Genomic DNA, 23,545 nt, shown 5'->3' on the forward strand with positions numbered 1-23,545 from the left:
CAACCCTATGGTTGAAAGCCTAACTTTGGAAATCACTTTCTGATCAGTCTTCTCTTCTACTATGTCTTTTATACCTATTAAACATTTTTTAAAACTCACCGAAACCTCTATTCTTTCAAATTATCCTTCTTTCCCTATCAGCACACTTTGCATAATTCATGTCATGCTTACCTACACTGAAAAAAAAAAAAAAAGCCCAATGATTTCAATAACTCTAGTATACCACACTATCCTAAACCCTATCTATTTATTTCACCTTGCTATTAAATCCCAGCATTGGATGAATCTAGCCATATACTTTGCCTGCTGTTATCACTACAAATTCAAAATTTATAATCTTAACTGGACCCTTCAACATTGGTCAGTTATCCTTTCACCCTTAGTCATTTCCCTTTTACATTTCCTAGGCTCGGGAACTCTAAACATTTATTATTCTCTAGATATGCCATATTCCTACACTCTAAACATTTATTATTCTCTGTGTATGCCATGTTCTCCATCACTGTCAACAGATCACCACTCCTGGTCATTAGGTATGCCAACATATTGTTCCTTTCCACCAAAACTTATCTATGATATCAACTATCTTTAACTTGTGTCTCAGAAAAAGCCTCTTCTTCTCAGTTATCCTTCAACCCATCTTTCACACTGTCTCTATGGTAATCTTTTTAAAATACAAATCTGATTTTTACTTGCTTTTCAAGTAAAAATTACTCGCTTTTTACTTGCCCTTTCCCATTTTCACCTTTTGACCCTTCCTTGCATGTACACTTTTTGCTAGCCATACCAAGCTTTTCAGTTTCTTATTGGACTAGATTCTTTTCTCACCACTATGACTTTGTACATACTCTTCCTTTGCTTGGGAATCCTCAGGCCTCCACATTTAGCTGGTTAAAATACATTGCATTTTCAAAATTTAGCATTCCCTGGTTCTGCTTATCAAACTTACCCCACTTCAATACTTACACACAGCATTCTAATTGTTTCCAGGTTGTTTGAGCATATTTAGTAGTCAAAGACATGAGAGTGGATAAGATCATCCAAGGAAAGTGTATTTTTACTGAGTCCCAACTATGTTGGGAATATAAAATAAAGAGGATACAAATCATATCCTCAGAGAGCTAACTGTCCAATAAGAGAAAGAGAGAAGTTAATAAATTATCACAATTCAATGTGATTGATACCACTATGGAGGTTATGTACAAGGTATAATGAGAAACAATCAAAGATGTATAAATATCATGAAAATGATTGCAAATAAGGTAATGTTTGAGCTATCAAAGAAAATAAAACATATTCTAAGTCAAATAGAAAAATACATTTTACAAGGAAGGAATATGTAAAAGCACTACCAGCTGAAACCACAGACACTAAATTTCTAAAAGCAACATTCTCTACCACTGGATAATTTTTTGGCCAGCAGCTGACGGCTATCAGTATTGAGAAGCTGTAAAAAATAGTTGACTGGTATTATCCAAGATTTGAAGAAAAGCTAGGTAGAAGGAAAAGGACAACAGTATGCCTATAAAAATGCCTATTTACCCATTAGGACCCAGATAAAATGTCATCCCCTCTGTGACACTTTGAAATACTCTTAAAAATGTGAGTTGAATCCATCTCTCTGTTTCTGTAACACTTTGCAATCAGCTCCATTATACAATGTATTATACTGTATTAAAACTTATATATTACTTATCTATGTAGACCACTAAACTCTCCAGGGTAAGATTACCAACTAATGCATAGTGGTACACAATTAATGCTAGTTGAATAGAACTGCATCCCTGCTCTTATAGAGTTTTCAGAAGAAATGAATAAGGCATATACAAACAATGAATACACAATGACGTAAGTTCAACTGGAGGGATGTATAAATTGCTATGGGAATACTAAAGATGAGGGAAGTTACATGTATTGATGTTGTAGTAGTTATAATTACTCCTAAGAGAAGAAGATTGAGTTTACAAAGAGACTGTCTTATATTTTAAGATTCTCTCATCAAGTAATCTTGATTTCTTTTGAAGTTAAGAATAGAAGTTTTTCATAGAATTACCAATCACTAGCTCATGCAGAGACTAAACTTTTCACTTTGCATGAAACTAATGAGCTCTTGGATTATAGTTTTTTCATAAGGAAAGGTATGCAGAAATGTTCTTTTAAGCCTTCAGACATCATTGCAGAAAATGGCCTTGCCTTTATATTATCCCTCCCACATGCACACATCAGAATGAAAAGATGATCAATCCATAACTAAGTTATTATGAGCCAAATAAAAACATTCTGCTTGCTCCTTTAGTACAATGAAAAGATGTGTAATACTTAACCATGGAAAAGAAAATTATAAGCATCTAAAATGGACTCACCTCACAAAATATTGTGTGATAAAACCTAGACTATGAATATGCATGTCTCTTAAGAAACAACAATCCAATTTCTCTGCCTTTTGGAGCCTCCTTGTAAGGTTTAATATTAAAAAGTAGGTCATGATCATAAAAAACCTTAGTAAAATCAATTATAGATTCTTATTTATTTTTTCTTGAGACAAGGTCTTGCTCTGTTGCTCAGGCTGGAATGCAGTACCATGATCATGATTCACTACAGCCTCAACCTCCTGAACCCAAGTGATCCTCTCACCTTGGTCTCCCAGGTAGATGGGACCACAGGCACCTGCCACCATGCCTGGCCAATGTTTTAATTCTTTTGGTAGGGATGAGGTCTCACTATGTTGCCCAGGCTGGTTTTGAACTCCTGGGCTCACGTGATACTCCTGCCTCAGCCTCCCAAAGTGCTAGCATTAGAGGTACCAGGCCCAATTGTAGCTTCTTGTGTGTAAAGTTCATACACACACACACACACACACACACACACACACACACACACACACATATATATATGATGGATTATATAATTAACAGTATTTAAGTTAACTTTTTAAAGAAGAAGTCCACTTACTAAATATAAGTGGACTCATTAGAATATCTGGTGAATAGTCAAATAGAATTGAGCTTATACTGTTATGCTGTGTCATACTGCTGTTAAATACTTAGTTTAACATTTAACATAAATGTTAAATATTTAGTTTAATGTTAGATTGGGAGCATTTTATACAGTTATATCATGCTTTGATGAGGTGAAATTTAGACTATACACCCCTACATCTTCAGGTCTCATTCATTCATTTATTCAACACTTAGCATTTATTTAGGATGTATCAAACATTGTGCTATCTCCCGGTAATGACAGATCTTATTTCTTTTGTGTGGTGGAGACTGACAGATAAATGTTAAATTATAATTTGTCGTAATAAGTGCTATCATAGAGGAATATTGAGTGTCTACACTTGATTTTAGCCAGACGGCTGAGAAGCAATGAGGTACATTCAGCGTCTAATGGGACCACATGTTTACTGATCTTAAAGTAAAAACTGCAATGTCAATTCAAAAGGGAATAATCATAACATAATGAAGGGCAAAAGGAAATGATCTGATTCCAGTACTTAATTCAGCTTATTAAAAGTTCAAAGCTTTGATTTTTGATTGAATTTTTTTTAAAAAAATTGTTTTAGAAGACACAGAAGTACTGTATGTAAAGCAATTAACCTGATAATATGCATGCTGATGTTCTTGGATCATATACTAGTCTTTGAATAACAAGTTCTAGATGTATGCCATCAAGTCCAGGAGCCGCCAAGCCACATGTAGTTGTTGAGCACGTGAAAGGCAGCAAGTTGAAACTGAGATAAACTATAATCTCAAAGACTTATTGCTTAAAAAAAAAGATTTAATTTTTATATTGATCACATGTTGTTATTAAACATTATTAAACTTAATTTTGTCTGTTTCTTTTTACGTTTTTAAATATTGCTGCTAGAAAATATAAAGTTATATATGTGGCTCATATTTTATTTCCCTTGGATAGCAACGGCTCAGGCAAATGCTTCTCAAATTTTAGGCTGCATAAAATTATTTGGAAAGCTTGTTAAATCACAGATACTTAGGCCCTATCCCCAGAGATTCTGATTCAGTAGTTTTGGGGTAGGGCCCAGAAATTTGCATTTCTAATAATTTTCTAGAGGATGCCAATATGCTAATTTATGGATGGCGCTTTAAACCATAAGGTTTTAATGTAGACAGTATCTTTTCAGTGGGCTGAAAAGAATACTGCCTAGGATGAATCAAAGGCAATACCAGCATTCACACAATCTGTTATCTGGTCTAATGTGTAAGAAAGATATGTCATACTGTCTAGAGGAACATAAATGTAAGCATTTTGCTAGTCCTCTGAAGAAAAAATGTGGAATTCTGTCAAAGACCATAAGTATTTTTAAAAATAAGTATGTATTTATTATATATGGTATATACACACACACATATATATATACACAAACATATATATATATATGATATATATACACACATATAAAACACACACATACACATATATATATGATGGATTCTATAATTAAGAGTATTAATGGAATATTATATATATAAATATATATAATGGATTATATAATTGAGTCATTTTATATATATACACACACACACACACACACACACACACAAAATGGGTTATATAATAAAAGTATTTGAGTTATATAAATAACTTAATTATATAACCCATTATATATATTTATATATATATATAAATATCCCTAGAAAATTATACCTGAACCCTACCTTACTAAAAACAAAATATTCACATTTCAATTATTAGATTTAAGAGAGAATAAAATGACCATGAACCACACAAAATTAAGAATATGGCATTTTCAAAATACTCTTGTATAGCAAATAGAAAACAATGTAGTATCTTATATTCAGTTAAGAATATATATTTCTGAAAACTATATTTCTTCAACTAGAATCTATCTAATTTTAATGTGCTTCTACAAATTCTTTTTTAATTTGGGATCATTTCACTTTCTTGGCTATCCTTCCCTTACCTTGACTACTTCAAGCCAAGAGCTAATCTTTTACTGTCTATTTTGTATTTAATATTTGCATTTTTCATCCTATTTCAACAATTTTGCATTTGGTCATGCATATTCACATATGTTCATGAGTCAAAAAAAAGTGAAAATTATAGTACATAAATGAGTGACAATAAAAAATGAAGTAACTTTGTTTTTATTTATAAATTCCCATGGTGTAATATCTCTTCCAATTTAATATAATGGATAAATAACAGATTTGTGTGAATTAAGATTCATATAAAATTCTTCCCAAAGGAGAAGAAATTACTTCAATTACCTATTTTTCTGGTTACATGTGTTTCTCTTTTCCTCTAGGACCATAAAAACAGTCTTTAAGGCCAAGTATTTAAAAAATTTTGTTCTAATTTATTAAAATTTATCCAAAGAATAAAAGTAAAAAAATACATATAAAATAAATAAATAAAAATAAAAATTTCTATTCATATATTTTTAAATATTGAAATACCAAAATTCATTTGGCATCATTAACTTATGTGAATCTGTGTAAAACTACATTTTTTTTTAAAGTAACTGAAATCATAAGCAATTAAGTTCAGTTTCAGAGTTGAATAATATAAATAGAAACTAACAAATAAATGCTTATTAATTTATAGGCATATAGATATACTTAAAAGGCTGATATAATATGACCTGGAAGTATAACCAATTTTCTGGTTGCAAAAGCAATACTTTGTTGAATGTAGCTTTAAAAACTTTTGAAGCTATATATTACTAGCTTAAGAAATGTCCTGTTTGTCAGATGTTTTAATAATCATTTTTCTAATATATACACATATTAATAATTCAATCATTCTTTACATACTAATTCTTATTAGATAAATATTTGTCCCTGAATACACAAAAGAGGATATAAATTATACTGAACTTCATTAGTATACTAAATGACCTTGATTCAAATATCATAAAGCTTTGTTGTATTTTCCTTCTTATAAAAAAGTTACCTTATTATTAATGCTCCCAACAAGTAATTTTATTATAAACATGCTTTACAGCAATAAAATGGTAGAGATTTACTACTTTCAACACTTATTGATTTGGCCAAAAAAAAAAAATGTGGTTTAAAATCTTTTTTTTTTTTTTAAAGAAATTATTCTTTAATTATTTTCCATTCTTTTCTTTCTGAGACAAGGTCTTGCTCTGTCACCTAGGCTAGGTGCAGCAGCACAATCATGGCTCACTGCAGCCTCAAACTTCTATGCTTGAGCATCAGCCTTCCACACGGCACCACCATGCCTGGCATGTATACACACACACGCGTGCACACACACACACACACACACACACTCACTCTCTCTCTCTCTCTCTCTCTCTCTGTGGTAGAGATGGGGTCTCCAGACTAGTCTCAAATTCCTCACTTCAAGCAATTCTCCTGCCTCACCCTCCCAAAGTGCAAGGATTACAGGCATGAGCCACTGTGTGCAGCCTTATTATTTTCTTAAGATGAAAAAGAACTTTTACATAAAATTAAGAGATGTTCTATTTTATGGTAAAACATCAAAAGGGGCATATCATTAGTATTTGAAACTAAAATATGGCACTAAACATATTACTGTTATTTACTATTTCACTGGAAGCTTAACCCAATACAGTAAGTCAGCATTTTTTTTTTTGCCCTTTTGTTATAAGGGCAAGAGAAAACAAAAGTATCATTTTGTAGATGTTCTGATTGCAAAACCTAAGAGAACTAGCTAAAATTTTATTTTAACTAAGAACAGAAGGTGGCGGAATATATACAAAAATATAAAAATCAAGACACCTTTCACATTTATCTCTAACAAAAATCACTTAGAAGTTATAACAGGAAAAAATCCATACCCAACAACAAAAATGCAAAATACGAAGGAATATTTTTTAAAAGTAATGTATGGAAAGCATATGAACTAAACTACCTAATCTTACTGAGACATAAAAAGAAGACTAGATTAACAGAAGATACAATCCATGTCCTTAGATTGGCTGACAAAATATTGAGACATTTTCAATTCTCCCCAAATTAATTTATGACTTAATACAATTCCAATAGGATTTTTCAGAAATATGACAAAATATTTATAAAATTTCTGATATAACAAACCCATGAAAACAATATTTTCAAAAATAGATTTATAATAGGAAATTTCCTCCATAAAGCTACCATAATTAAAATAGCATGGTAAAGGTAACAGCACAATATTAGACAAACAGACAACAAGAATACATATATTTTACAAAGAAGCTTCCATTAGAAAAAAAAAAATTGAGCCAGGCGCGGTGGCTCAAGCCTATAATCCCAGCACTTTGGGAGGCCGAGGCGGGTGGATCACAAGGTCAAGAGATCGAGACCATCCTGGTCAACACGGTGAAACCCCGTCTCTACTAAAAATACAAAAAATTAGCTGGGCATGGTGACGCGTGCCTGTAATCCCAGGTACTCAGGAAGCTGAGGCAGGAGAATTGCCTGAACCCAGGAGGCGGAGGTTGCGGTGAGCCGAGATCACGCCATTACACTCCAGCCTGGCGACACAGCGAGACTCCGTCTCAAAAAAAAAAAAAAAAAAAAAGACTAAATTTTATTATTTCCAAGAAATGTCTTATTATAGATTCCAAGATACCCAATGATGAAACCTTCTTTGTTTTACAATGCCAAATGGGTACTCAGAAAATCTGAAGAGTAAGAGGTAAAAATTGAAGCATTTGTAGACAATGTAAGAAAACTTTCTAGAGGGAATACAACCCACTTGGACTGTCAAATACAATTGAAGTAAAAAGCAGCATGACACTACTCTTGCCTTTAATTTCAAATTCAAACATCTACAAACACAGTGAAGATAATGAAAACACATTTATCTAACCTATTTATTACTTTAAGCTATTTTCTTTTACAACAAACTAGCATTCTGTTGAGAATACATAATTCTTATGCAGATACTAATATTAATTCATTTCCAACATATTATACCAAATAAAATGCCAATTTACATGCCTTATAATCTTGAACACATTCAGGACATACTGGGTGCTGTGGTTTGAATGCTGTGTCCTACCCAAAAGTCATGTACTAAAACTTCCTCCCCAATATGACTGTAGTAAAAGGTGAAGCTTTGGATTAATGCCATTATAAAAGAGGCTTCAGAGAGCTGCCTCACTCTCTCGATCTCCTTCCCTTTTGCATCTGTCATGTGAAAATGCAGTAATAAGGTGCCAGCAATGAGGTATGGCATGTCACCAGACTCTGAACCTACCGGTACCTTGATCTTCGACTTCTCAGCCTCAGAACAGGGAGAAATATAAATCTCAGAGGAGGATCCAAGATGGCCGTTTAGGAACAGATCAGGATTGCAGCTCCCAGTGAAAGCGCAGAGGGTGAGTGGACGCCGCATTTTTCCTGCCCACAGACTAGGCAATTCCCAGGCGGAGGAGCTCCACAGGTCACCAGTGCGGCTGCTTCGGCCGGCGCCGCTGCTTTGCCCCGCGCGGCGCCCCGGAGCAGCGGTTTTCCGTACAAAATACACCGGTCTGGGTGCCCTTTTGGCTGGCGACTGGAGCCACGGGAAGTCGCCCATTTGTCTGTTTAAAAAGGGGACTGAGCAGGGAACCAGGACAGTAGATTCCAGGGCAAAAAAAAAAAAAAAAAAAGCACCACAAACCTCAGTGCCGCTGTTTAAGCCAGCACAGTGAGTGGCCGCGGGGGAAAACAAACAGACCCCAGCGCCTCTTCAACAGGCGACTGGAACACAAACTCAAAAAAGGCTCTGAGGCAGGGAGCCAGGCAATCAGGCTTGGCTGGTCCCACCCCCACAAAAGAACGCAACCAGAAACTCTGGATTGAGAGTTTCACAGCAAGCGCAGCTGAACCCAGGACAGTCCAGCTCTGTGGGGGACGGGCGTCCGCCATTACCGAGTCAGCCCACCACTACGGAAGTAGTCAGCCAATGCTGAGGCAGCCCACCTTTGCCAAGGCAACCCGCCACTGGAGAGAGACTCCGCCGCAACAGAGGCGGGCCACCATCGCCAAAGTAGTTCTAACTACACCCATATAAACAGGACTGCAGGGAAGTTCACTGGGCAGCTGGGCGGAGACCACAGCAGCTCAGCAAAGCCTCTACAGGCAGTCAGTGACTAGGCTGCCTGCTTGCTGGACAGGACAGCTCTGAAGGAAAAAAAAAAAAAAGAGAGAAGGCAGCAGCATACCTGCAACTCCTGAAGCCCTAAATCCCTGGGACAGAGCACCTGGGAACAAAAAGCAGTTTATGAGTTCTGCTGCTGCAGACCTAAACGTACCTGCCTAGCAACTCTGAATGAACAACAGAGCTCACAGCTCACCATTTGAGCTCCTATAAAGAAGAGACCGGCTCCTCAAGCAGCTCCCTGACCCCTATATATCCAAAGAACCACCTCATAAAGGATAGATCAGATTGACACTAGGCGGGTATCCTTCTGGGACAAAGATAGCAGAAGAAGAAAACTGGTAACAACCCTTACTGTTCAGCAGCTGCTGCAGGTGAACCCCAGGCAAGCAGGGCCTGGAATGAACCTTAGCAGACCTACAGCAGAGGGGCCAGACTGTCAGAAGGAAAACCAAGAAACAGAAATAACCTCACCATCAACAAACAGAACGTCAATCTGAAAGATTTGAGACCCAATCTGAAAGCCAGCAACTACAAAGTTGACAGGTGGATAAATCCTTAAAGATGGGAAGAAACCAGCACAAAAAGGATGAAAACACCTGAAACCAGAACACCTCTCCTCCTACAAGGGATCACAACTCCTCACCAGCAAGTGAACAAGGTTGAAGGGAGAACGAGTGTGATGAAATGACAGAATCAGACTTCAGAAGGTGGGTAGTAAGAAACTTCTGTGAACTTAAAGAACATGTTCTGAACAAATGCAAAGAAACTAAGAACCTTGAAAAAAGATATGATGAAATGCTAACAAGAATGGACAAAATAGAAAGGAATATAAGTGAATTGATGGAGCTGAAAAACGCAACACGAGAACTTCGCGAAGCATGCACAAGTATTAACAGCCGAATTGACCAAGCAGAAGAAAGGATATCAGAGGTCGAAGATCAACTCAATGAAATAAAATGGGAAGGCAAGACTGGAGAAAAAAGGGTAAAAAGGAATGAACAAAGTCTCCAAGAAATGTGGGACTATGTGAAAAGACCTAATCTATGTTTGATAGGTGTACCTGAATGCGACAAAGAGAATGAATCCAAGCTGGAAAATACTCTTCAGGATATTATCCAGGAAAACTTCCCCAACCTAGCAAGGCAGACAAACATTCAAGTCCAGGAAATACAGAGAACACCACAAAGATATTCGTCAAGAAGAGCAACCCCAAAGCACATAATCGTCAGATTCACCAGGGTCGAAATGAAGGAGAAAATACTAAGGGCAGCCAGAGAGAAAGGCCGGGTTACCCACAAAGGGAAGCCCATCAGACTCACAGCAGATCTCTCAGCAGAAACCCTACAAGGCAGAAGAGAGTGGGGGCCAATATTCAACATCCTTAAAGAAAAGAACTTTCAACCCACAATCTCCTATCCAGCCAAACTAAGCTTCATAAGTGAAGGAAAAATAAAATCCTCTGGGAACATGCAAGTACTCAGAGATTTCGTCACCACCAGGCCAGCTCTACAAGAGCTCCTGAAAGAGGCTCTACACATATAAAGGAACAAGTACCAGCTCAGCTAAAGGGCAAAACACCCAGCTAGCACCAAAATGGCAGTATCAGATTCGCACATAACAACATTAACCCTAAATGTAAATGGACTAAATGCCCCAATCAAAAGACACAGACTGGCAAACTGGATAAAAAGACAAAACCCATCGGTGTGCTGTATCCAGGAAACCCATCTCACATGCAAGGATACACAAAGGCTCAAAATAAAGGGATGGAGGAAGATTTACCAAGCAAATGGAGAGCAAAAAAAAGCAGGAGTTGCAATTCTCATCTCTGATAAATTAGACTTTAAAGCAACAAAGATCAAAAGAGACAAAGAAGGACATTACATAATGGTAAAAGGATCAATGCAACAAGAAGAGCTAACGATCCTAAATATATACACACCCAATACAGGAGCACCCAGATACATTAGGCAAGTTCTTAATGACTTACAAAGAGACTTAGACTCCCACCACACAATAATAGTGGGAGACTTTAACACCCCATTGTCAATATTAGACAGATCAACCAGACAGAAAATTAACAAGGATATCCAGGACTTGAATTTAGACCTGGACCAAGCAAACCTAATAGACATTTACAGAACTCTCCACCCCAAATCCACAGAATATACATTCTTCTCAGCACCACATCACACCTACTCTAAAATTGACCACATAATTGGGAGTAAATCACTCCTCAGCAAATGCAAAAGGACGGAAATCGTAACAAACAGTCTCTCAGACCACAGTGCAATCAAGTTAGAACTCAGAATTCAAAAACTAACCCAGAAGCGCACAGCTTCATGGAAACTGAACAACTTGCTCTTGAATGTTGACTGGATAAACAATGAAATGAAGACAGAAATAAAGATGTTCTTCGAAACCAACGAGAATGAAGACACAACATACCAGAATCTCTGGGACACATTTAAAGCAGTCTCTAGAGGAAAATATATAGCAATAAGTGCCCACATGAGAAGCAAGGAGAGATCAAAAATTGACACCCTATCGTCAAAACTGAAAGAGCTAGAGGAGCAAGATCAAAAAAACTCAAAGTCTAGCAGAAGACAAGAAATAGCTAAGATCAGAGCAGAACTGAAGGAGATAGAAACACAAAAAACCCTTCAAAAAATCAATAAATCCAGGAGCTGGTTTTTTGAAAAGATCAACAAAATAGACCGACCACTAGCCAGATTAATAAAAAAGAAAAGAGAGAATGACCAAATTGATGCAATAAAAAACGATAAAGGGGATATCACCACAGATTCCACAGAAATTCAAACCATCATCAGAGATTATTACAAACAACTCTATGCACATAAACTGATAAACCTGGAAGAAATGGATAAATTCCTGGACACTTGCCTCCTCCCAAACCTAAACCAGGAAGAAGCCAAAACCCTGAACAGACCCATAACAAGGTCTGAAGTTGAGGCAGCAATTAAGAGCTTACCACCCAAAAAAAGCCAAGGTCCAGACGGGTTCACAACCAAATTCTACTAGACATACAAAGAGGAGCTGGTACCATTCCTTCTGAAACTATTCCAAACAATACAAAAAGAGGGAATTCTTCCCAAATCATTTTATGAGACCAACATCATTCTGATTCCAAAACCCGGCAGAGACTCAACAAGAAAACTTCAGGCCAATATCCATGATGAACATAGCTGCAAAAATCTTCAATAAAATACTCACAAGCCGATTGCAACAGCACATCAAAAAGCTTATCCACCATGATCAAGTAGGATTCATCCCGGGGATGTAAGGCTGGTTCAACATACACAAGTCTATAAACGTAATTCACCACATAAACAGAACCAAAGACAAAAACCACATGATTATCTCAATTGATTCAGAGAAGGCCTTTGACAAAATTCAACAGCCCTTTATGCTAAAAACCCTCAATAAGCTAGGTATTGATGGAACGTATCTCAAAATAATAAAACCTATTTATGACAAACCAACAGCCAATTGATACTGAATGGGCAAAAACTGGAAGCATTCCCCTTGAAATGTGGCACCAGGCAAGGATGCCCTCTCTCACCACTGCTATTCAATATAGTATTAGAAGTTCTAGCCAGAGCAATCAGGCAAGAAAAAGAAATAAAGGGCATTCAAATAGGAAAGGAGGAAGCCAAATTGTCTCTATTTGAAGACGACATGATTGTATATCTAGAAGACCCCATCGTCTCAGCCCCAAATCTCCTGAAACTGATAAGCAAGTTCAGCAAAGTCTCAGGATACAAAATCAATGTGCAAAAATCACATGCATTCCTATACAGCAATAACAGACTTAAAGAGAGCCAAATCAAGAACAAACTTCCATTTACAATTGCCACAAAGAGAATAAAATACCTAGGAATACAACTAACAAGGAACGTAAAGGACCTCTTCAAGGAGAACTACAAGCCACTTATCAATGAAATAAGAGAGGACACAAAGAGATGGAGAAACATTCCATGTTCATGGTTAAGAAGAATCAATATCGTGAAAATGGCCATACTGCCCAAAGTCATTTACAGATTCAATGCTATCCCCATCAAGCTACCAATGACCTTCTTCGCAGAACTGGAAAAAACCACCTTAAACTTCATATGGAACCAAAAGAGAGCCCGCATAGCCAAGTCAATTCTAAGCAAAAAGAACAAAGTGGGAGGCATCACACTACTGGACTTCAAACTATACTACAAGGCTACAGTAATCAAAACAGCATGGTACTGGTACCAAAACAGAGACATAGACCAATGGAACAGAACAGAGGCCTCGGAGGCAACACAACATATCTACAACCATCTGATCTTTGACAAACCAGATAAAAACAAGCAATGGGGAAAGGATTCCCTGTTCAATAAATGGTGTTGGGAAAGCTGGCTAGCCATGTGCAGAAAGCAGAAACTGGACCCCTTCCTGACACCTTACACTAAAATTAACTCCAGATGGATTAAAGACTTAAACATAAGACCTAACACCATAAAAACCCGAGAAGAAAATCTAGGCAAAACCATTCAGGACATAGGTGTAGGCAAGGACTTCATGACCAAAACACCAAAAGCATTGACAACAAAAGCCAAAATAGACAAATGGGACCTAATCAAACTCCACAGCTTCTGCACAGCAAAAGAAACAGTCATTAGAGTCCATCGGCAACCAACAGAATGGGAAAAAATTTTTGCAGATTACCCATCTGACAAAGGGCTGATATCCAGAATTTACAAAGAACTAAAACAGATTTACAAGAAAAAAACTAACAAGCCCATTCAAAAGTGGGCAAAGGATATGAAGAGACACTTTACAAAAGAGATATACATGAGGCCAACAAACACATGAAAAAATGCTCATCATCACTGGTCATCAGAGAAATGCAAATCAAAACAACATTGAGATACCATCTCACGCCAGTTAGAATGGCGATCATTAAAAAATCTGGAGACAACAGATGCTGGAGAGGATGTGGAGAAATAGGAACACTTTTGCACTGTTGGTGGGAGTGTAAATTAGTTCAACCATTGTGGAAGACAGTGTGGCGATTCCTCAAGGACCTAGAAATAGAAATTCCATTTGACCCAGCAATCCCATTACTGGGTATATATCCAAAGGATTACAAATCGTTCTACTGTAAGGACATGTGCACACAAATGTTCATTGCAGCACTGTTTACAATAGCAAAGACCTGGAACCAACCCAAATGCCCATCGACGATAGACTGGATAGGGAAGATGTGGCACATATACACCATGGAATATTATGCAGCCATCAAAAACGATGAGTTTGGGTCCTTTGTAGGGACATGGATGAACCTGGAAACCATCATTCTCAGCAAACTGACAGAAAAGCAGAAGATCAAACACCACATGTGTTCACTCATAGGCGGGTGTTGAACAATGAGAACACATGGACACAGGGAGGGGAGCACTACACACTGGGGTCAGTTGGGGGGAAATAGGGGAGGGACGGTGGGGGTTGGAGAGCTGGGGAGAGACAGCAAGGGGAGAAATCCCAGATGTAGGTGATGGGGAGGAAGGCAGCAAATCACACTGCCACGTGTGTACCTATGCAACAATTTTGCATGTTCTTCACATGTACCCCAAAACCTAAAATGCAATAAAATAAATAAATGGGGGGGAAAAAAAAGAAATATAAATCTCTATTATTTGTAATATACCTGGTATGTGCTACTCTGTTATAACAGCACAAATGGACTGACACACTGGGTTACTGCTTATATCATTAGAGAAGCCAATTAACTTCAATCAGGTGTATGTCCACAGACTAAGCTGTATATAGGTACAGTGACATGGAACCCTGATGAAAAATAATGTCAGAAAGACACAGCAGACTGGGCACGGTGGCTCACACCCGTAATCCCAGCACTTTGGGAGGCCGAGGTAGGTGGATCACCTGAGGTTGGGAGTTCAAGACTAGCCTGACCAATATGGAGAAACCCTGTCTCTACTAAAAATACAAAATTAGTCAGGCATGGTGGCGCATGCCTGAAATCCCAGCTACTCGGGAAGCCGAGGCAGGAGAATCGCTTGAACCCAGAAGGCAGAGGTTGCAGTGAGCTGAGATCATGCCATTGCACTCCAGCCTGGGCAACAAGAGCAAAACTCCATCGAAAAAAAAAAAAAAAAGAAAGAAAGACAGCAGGAACAAACTCATCTCTTCTTCCTCAAGTATAATTTAAAGTGTAGTCTTTAGTGATAGTAAATCAGTACTGGTACTATAAATACTGAGAGTGGCAAATCTTCAGTATGTATTTGGCATACAGCATCATTTCAAATCACATTTCTCTCTTACACATTTACTCTGTGTTAGGAACATAGAAAGTTTTTCAAATGTAGCAAACTTAAGAAGCAAAAATGGTAACATTCATTAGCTAATGTTAGCAAACCCAGATCTTCTGCCAAGGCTTCAATCACTAACTGCAAATACCAATGGAGATTCGTATCCTTCTGGCAACTGCACATCATGAGAGTCCTTTTTTGCCTTTTATAAAGTACAGTGCTTCAAAGCATATCAGGGGGCAGACAGCACCCAGTATTACTGTTAAATATCTGGCTTCTGTTACTAACCTCATGGCTTGTGAGAGATTTGATTTTAAGATGGTCTTTCTCACCCTCCGAGTCATATTCAAGCCTTTCCATGCTCCTACTCCTATAAACTCCTAGGTAAGAATATATTTGAACATACACTGTTTTCTCTAGATTAAGCACATAGAACATATCTTAGATCCTTTATATCGCCGTCTCCTTAGAATGTAACCTTGGAATAATGAACCTAAGATTCCTTTAAATATGTTCTCTACCAAACTACAAATGACCACCCAAGAAAATCAGAGGACATAAACAAATGGAAAAACTCTCTATGCTCATGAATAGGAAGAATCAATTATCATGAAAATGACCATATTGCCCAAAGTAATTTATAGATTCAATGCTACTCCCATTAAACTACCATTGACCTTCTTCACAAAATTAGAAAAAATTACTTTAAAATTCATATGGAACCAAAAAAGAACCTGTATAGCCAAGACAATTGTAAGCAAAAAGAACAAAGCTAGTGGCATCACGCTACCCAACTTCAAACTATACTACAAGGATACAGTAACCAAAACCATGGTACTGGTACAAAAACAGACACACAGACCAATAAAACAGAATAGAGATCTCAGAAACAAGAGCACATCTACAATCATCTGCTCCTCAACAAACCTGACAAAAAAATAGCAATGGGGGAAGGATTCCCTATTTAATAAATGGTTCTGGGAAAACTGGATAGCTCTCATCAGAGTTACAGACAACCTATAGAATGGGAGAAAATTTTTGCAATCTATCCATCTGACAAAGGTCTAATATCCAGAATCTACAAGGAACGTCAAACGAATTTACAAGAAAAAAACAATCCCATTAAAAAGTGCACAAAGGACATGAACAAATACTTCTCAAAAGAAGACATTTATAGGGCCAACAAACATGAAAAAAAGCTCAATATCGCTGATCATTAGATAAAAGCAAATCAAAACCACAATGAGATACCAACTCATATCAGTCAGAATGGTGATTACTAAAAAGTCAAGAAACAACAGGTGCTGGTGAGGCTGTGGAGAAATAGGAACACTTTTACATGGCTGGTGGGAATGTAAATTAGTTCAACCATTGTGGAAGACAGTGTGGCGATTCCTCAAAGATCTATAACCAGAAATGCCATTTGATCCAGCAATCCCATTACTAGGTATATACCCAAAGAAATATAAGTTATTTTATTATAAAGATACATTCATGTGTATGTTCACTGCAGCACTATTCACAATAGCAAAGACGTGGAACCAACCCAAATGCCCATCAATGATAGACTGGAAATGTAGTACATATACACCATGGAATACTATGCAGCCATAAAAAGGAATGAGATTACGTCCTCTGCAGGGACATGGATGTAGCAGGAAGCCATTATCCTCAGCAACAGCAAACCATCATGTGAACAGCAGCCCAAACACTGCATGTTCTCCTAAGTGGGAGCTGAAAAAAGAAAACACATAGACATAGGGAGGGGAACAACACACACTGGGGTTTGTTAGGGGGTATGGGGAGGGAGAGCATCAGGATAAACAGCTAATACATGTGGGGCTTTAACCTAGGTGATGTGTTGACAGGTGTAGCAAACCACCATGGCACATATTTACCTATGTAACAAACCTGCACACCCTGCACACATATCACAGAACTTAAATTTTTTTTTAAAGTTTTCTTCCTGTACTGAATAACCCTATATTTATATTACATATTATAATGTTTATTGTATTAATTATATTTACTTATTATTTTCTTCTAAGCTGCATTTTCCATCATATCACACTGACTGGCCCAAGTCTTAAAAGCACTTTGGGCCAGATGCAGTGGCTCACACCTATAATCCCAGAACTTTGGGAGGCCAAGGTAGGCGGATCACCTGAGGTCGAGAATTCAAGACTGGCCTGACCAACATGGAGAAACCCTGTCTCTACTGAAAATACAAAAAATTGGCTGGGTGTGGTGGCACATGCCTATAATCCCAGCTACTTGGGATGCTGAGGCAGGAGAATCGTTTGAACCTGGGGGGTGGAGGATGCAGTGAGATTACACCACTGTGTTCCAGCCTGGGCAACAAGAGTGAAACTCCATCGTAAAAAACAAAACAAAACAAAACAAAACACTTTGATCAGTTACTACCACAATATAAGAAATGCTGGGCCATAAAGCTTCAGTAGAAACAAAGCATTTGTAAATATTTCACAAAATTTTAAATAAGATTTAATATATACAGGCACTTTTCAAAAGAAGACAAATATGCAGCCAAGAAACATATGAAAAAATGCTCATCACCATTGGTCATTAGAGAAATTGAAATCAAAACCACATTGAGATACCATCTCATGCCAGTTAGAATGGTGATCATTAAAAAATTTGGAGACAACATGCTGGAGAGGATGTGGAGAAAAGGAACACTTTTACACTGTTGTTGGGAGTGTAAATTAGTTCAACCATTGTGGAAGACAGCGTGGCGATTCCTCAAAGATCTAGAAATAGAAATTCCATTTGACCCAGCAATCCCATTACTAGGTATATACCCAAAGGATTATAAATCATTCTACCATAAAGACACATGCACATGCATGTTCACTGTGGCGCTGTTTATGAGACCAAAGACCTGGAACCAACCCAAATGCCCATCGATGATAGACTGGACAAAGAAAATGTGGCATATCTACACCATGGAATACTATGCAGCCATAAAAAACAAGTTTGTATCCTTTGTAGAGACATGGATGAACCTAGAAACCATCATTCTCAGCAAACTGACACAAGAACAGAAAACCAAACAACAGATGTTTTCACTCATAGGCGGGTGATGAATAATGAGAACACTTGGGCACAGGGAAAGGAACAACACTCACAGGGCTAGGTGGGGGAGTGGAGGGACAGCGGTGGAGGGGGCGGGGGCAGGCGGGGAGGATGGGGAAAGATAACACCAGGAGAAATGGAGAAATGCTTGATGTAGGCGATGGGTCCGGGGGAGGGGGGTGGGCAGGATGGAGACCGAAAACCACCATAGCATGTATGTACCTATGCAGGATGCAGGAAGTGCACATGTATCCCAGAGCCCATACTGCAATAAAAAGATTTAATATGTAATAAATATTTTTAAACTATTAATGTCCACTTTACATTTTTTAATTTGTACTAAGTCTTTGAAACTGGTATGCTTTTTAGACTTACAGCACATCTGAATTTAGACTAGCTTCATTTCAAATGCTCAACAGCCATGTTGAAGAATGACTACTGTATTAAACAGTGCAAATTTTAGAAGCTGCTTCTGGAAGGCTAAGAGTACAGTATTCCCTAGGTTTTTCTATGTTTAACAGGATTGTTCTATAGCTTTGATTTTTGCTGGACAACTTGGTTCAATATAAAGTTCTTATTCCTTCAGTTACTTCCCTACCATTAAACTCTGTATTGCTCTGTGGAAGTCTGATGCCAATCTGACTTTCTTTCCTTTTTCTTTTTGAGACGGCGTCTCTACTGCCCAGGCTGAAGTGCAGCTGTGCAATCTCTGCTCATTGCAACCTCCACCTCCCAGGCTCAAGCGATTCTCGTGCCTCAGCCTCCCAAGTAGCTAGGATTACAGGAGTGCACAGCCACATTCTGCTAAGTTTTTCATTTTTAGTAGAGATGTGGTTTCACCATAGTGGCCAGGCTGGTCTCCTGACGTCAAGTGATCCACCCACGTTGGCCTCCCAAAGACGCTGAGATTACAGGAATGGATCACCATGCCTGGCCTTTCTTTCATTTTAAATATTATTTTTGCATGGAGACCTTGAGGATTTTTATCTCTGTTTTTCTCTTTAAAGTATAAAAGTTTTCCTACACTATGTCTTTGAGTTGACTGTTTCAGGTCAATTTTCACAAGCATATAGTAGGTCCTTTCAATAAACAGATTCTGGTCTTCCTTTACTTACAGAAAGTTTATATTTTTAAATACTACCTCTGTTTCACCATTTGTTTTCCTTCTTAAAAATTCCAGTTGAATGTATGTTGAATCTTTTTGAATATCTTCTGTATTATAATCTTTTCTCTGATCCTTTATCTTCTCATTTGCCTGTTTTCATCTCTTTCCTCAATGCCCTTTATTAAATTTCCAATCACCTCTAGTCTTCCTTGGGCACCTTGAAATTTAGTCTTAATTTTTACAAGAATTTTGTCATTTTCTTCAATTTCTTCTGGTCAACTCTAATTACACTTCTTCCTGGTGTTTACTTAGGTTCTACGTTTCCGAATGTATAACTTGAAGGTTTCTTCTCTTCTTATCTCCAAAGGCTTATTTAAGAATATTTAATACAGGTCATGGTGTTTTGTTAATGATAACTGCCTCATGAATGGCTTTGCTGGAAATTTTTTTTTCTTAAAAAAAAAATATGGAACGCTTCACAAATTTGCATGTCATCCTTGCACAGGGGCCATGCTAATCTTCTCTGTATCATTCCAATTTTAGTATATATGCTGCCAAAGCGAGCATGGAAAATTTTTAATAGCTAAAATGTTTTGATTCTTATTTTCTGCTTTCTTCTTTGTATGTAACTTACATGAAATTTCCTGTTCAGTGTATAATTTTTTGTTTTCCTTCACCAGCAATAAAAATTATATGCAGTAAGGGCAACAATTTGGAATAAGTATCTAGGATTTTTAGTTCAAATGCTCCCTCTTCTGAACTGAGGCCAAAGTGGGGTGATTAGTTTGTCTTCTGATTTTGTGGTTTTCTTATTTCTACAGAACACTTCATTTCTCCCTCTTGCTTCTTTCTTTTCAGCACCAGGTATTAAAGGGGAACAACTCCATCCCCAAAGTGGTACTTTTCTGACCTGTCACCCGGAATCCCATGTACTTTTGAGTAGCCAATGTTAGAATCTAATCTAAGACCAGATCATACTATTTTCCTACTAGTGTAGGAATTTTTCTTTCTAAAGGTAATTTTCATTGTGTGCTATTACTGTTCGGCTCCTGGCTCCCCATTTCCCTCTCCTCTTGTCCATGTAGTCTCTGCAGTTTTAACTCTCCCTGCAGTGGTCTCTGAAGTTGTGTAGGCTATATTTGGTTATTTATTTATCTCTGTAATAATTTGAAGTGTGTCTGCTGGTTATGCTGAAGACACAGATTACAGTTAATTGGTTTTATTTTATCTCTTTGTTGATCTGTGTGGACTTTTAGAGAATGCATGTAAAGATACAGATTTAGGAGGCCACAACCATCCTATGGCAATCCAGGAGTCTCAACTCATCAGGAATTGTCGACGTCTTTTTAATTGATGCTTTAGTTGAGAATCTCCTCTATTCTTCAAATGCTACCTTTGGTAAAAAACTGAATCTTCAGTAGTTCATAATGAGCACCAGTGCTAAGCCCTCATGAACAATTCACTAGAAGAGGCAAACAACTCACGCCTGTAATCCCAGCACTTTGGGGGGCCGAGGCGGGTGGATCACGAGGTCAGGAGATCAAGACCAACCTGGTCAACATGGTGAAACTCCGTCTCTACTAAAAATACAAAAAATGAGCTGGGCATGGTGGCGCGTGCCTGTAATCCCAGCTACTTGGGAGGCTGAGGCAGGAGAATTGCCTGAACCCAGGAGGCGGAGATTGCGGTGAGCCGAGAATGCGCCACTGCACTCCAGCCTGGGTAACAGGAGCGAAACTCCGTCTCAAACAAACAAACAAACAAACAAAAAAAGAGGCAAACACTATGAAAAAAAGCAAAGGAGGTAAAAAATAATAACAATAATAATGAATTCAGCTTGTAAAAGAAACATATTACTTTGTGGAACATTTGACTAACTCTAGATAAAATGGTAAAAATCTAGTAAAGATACTACTATGAAAGAATAAAGTAAAATAACGTTTTTCATCTCTACTAAAACAGCAGGAGTATGTTCAGAGATTGCAGATACTGAAAACAATTGATAATAAGAAGTCTCTTACACTTAGGAAGTAATTTTGCTACCTCATAGTGAGTCTGTTCAAAAATAGTAAATGCATAAAGGAAATGACAACAAAACTTTTTACTGTTAGAGAAGATTCACGGAGTAATCTAGATTAGCACCTTGTATACATAAAGGCATACCTTAGAGATATTGCAAGTTGGTTCTAAATCACTTCAATACAGTGAATATAACTATAAAACAAATCACACCTTTTTTTTGTTTGTTTGTTTCCCAATAGATATAAAAGTTATGCTTACAGGCTGGGTGTGGTGGCTCACACCTGTAATGCCAGCACTTTGGGAGGCCAAGGCAGGTGGATCACCTGAGGTTAGGAGTTCAAGACCAGCCTGGCCAACATGGGGAAACCCTGTCTCTACTAAAACCACATAAAATTAGCCGGGCGTAGTGGCAGGTGTCTATAATACCAGCTACTTGGGTGGCTGAGGCAGAAGAATCGTTTGAATATGGGAGGTGGAGGCTGCAGTGACCTGAGATCGTGCCACTGCACTCCAGCCTGGGTGACAGAACAAGACTCTGCCTCCAGGAAAAAAAAAAAAAGTTATGTTTATACTATACTGTAGTCTATTAAGTCTGCAATAGCATTATGTCTAAAGAAACAATGTACATAGCTTGCTTTAAAATATTTTATTGCTAAAAAATGCTAGAGATTATCTGACCCTTCAGTAAGTCATAATCTTTTTGCTGCTGGAGGGTCTTTCCTCAATGCTGAAGGTTGCTGGCTAACCACCACCTAATCAGGGTGCTGGTTGCTGAAGGTTAGGGTGTCTATGTCAACTTCTTAAAACAAGATAAAGTTTATCATGCTGATTGACTCTTATTTTCACAAAAGATATCTGCAGCATACAATGGTGTTTGATAGCACTTCACCTATACAACTTCTTTAAAACCTGAAGTCAGCCGGGCGCTGTGGCTCACGCCTGTAATCCCAGCTCTTAGGGAGGCAGAGGCGGGAGGACAGCTTGAGCCCAGGAGTTCGAGACCTGCCTGGGCAATATAGCAAGACCCTATTCTCCACAAAAAGGAAAAAAACAAACAAACAAACAAAAAAACCTGTAGTTAATTCTTTCAAACCCTGTCAATGCTTTATTAATTAAGTTTATATAATATTCTGAATTCTTTGTTGTCATTTCAATGTTCACAGCATCTTCACCAGGAGTAGATTCGATCTCAAAAAAACACTTTCTTTGCTCATCCATAATAAGCGACCCCTCATCTCGTCAAGTTTTATCATGAAATTACAGCAATTCGGTCACATCTTGAGGTGCAACTTCTAATTTTAGTTCTCTTGCTATTTCTACCACATCTACAGTTACTTCCTCCACTGGTTTTGAACTGCTCAGTCATCCATAAGAGAGGGAATTAACTTCTTCCAAATTCCTGTTAATGCTGATATTTTGACCTCCTTCCATGAATCACGAATATTCTTAATGGCATCTAGAATGGTGAATCCTTTCCAGAAGGTTTTCAATTTAGTTTGCCCAAATCCACTGGAAGGAAATCACTATCTATGGCAGCTATAGCCTTATGAAATGTATAATATTAAGACTCAGAAATTATTCCTTTATCCATGGATGTTGCGTTAACAGGGACAAAAATAACATTTGCCCCTGTGTACATCTTTGTCAGAGGTCTTGAGTGACCAGATGCACTGTCAATGAGCAGTAATATTTTGAAACAAATCTTTTTTTCTGAGCAGTATGTCTCAACAGTAGGCTTAAAACATTCAGTAAACCATGCTGTAAATAGATGTGCTGTTGTCCAGGCTTTGTTATTCCTTTTTCAAAGAACAGGTAGAGGAATTTAGCATCATTCTTAAGGGCCCTAGGATTTTCAGAATGGTAAATGAATGCTGGCTTCAACTTAAAGTCACCA

General features: G+C 37.7%; 1 protein-coding gene, 1 long non-coding RNA gene and 1 other non-coding gene across 4 annotated transcripts in view; all 3 read right to left on the reverse strand.

Moving 5' to 3' along the window:
- The window catches only part of LOC116545576 (rap1 GTPase-GDP dissociation stimulator 1-like), a 128,508-nt gene that overhangs the window by 72,006 nt on the left and 32,957 nt on the right, over nt 1–23,545 (reverse strand). The gene's annotated exons all lie outside the window — the stretch shown is intronic.
- Nucleotides 19,755–22,022, reverse strand: LOC116545577. The gene is made up of 2 exons (XR_004266357.1): nt 21,414–22,022; nt 19,755–21,108 (listed from the first exon to the last, which is right to left on the reverse strand). It is a non-coding gene; the product is annotated as an uncharacterized LOC116545577 (long non-coding RNA).
- LOC116545579 lies at nt 20,090–20,196 on the reverse strand. Its single transcript, XR_004266359.1, has one exon. It is a non-coding gene; the product is annotated as a U6 spliceosomal RNA (small nuclear RNA).

The sequence above is a fragment of the Sapajus apella genome, unplaced genomic scaffold, assembly GCF_009761245.1.
Source record: "Sapajus apella isolate SASKATOON/1434 unplaced genomic scaffold, GSC_monkey_1.0 scaffold292, whole genome shotgun sequence".
NCBI classification, from domain to species: Eukaryota; Metazoa; Chordata; class Mammalia; order Primates; family Cebidae; genus Sapajus; species Sapajus apella.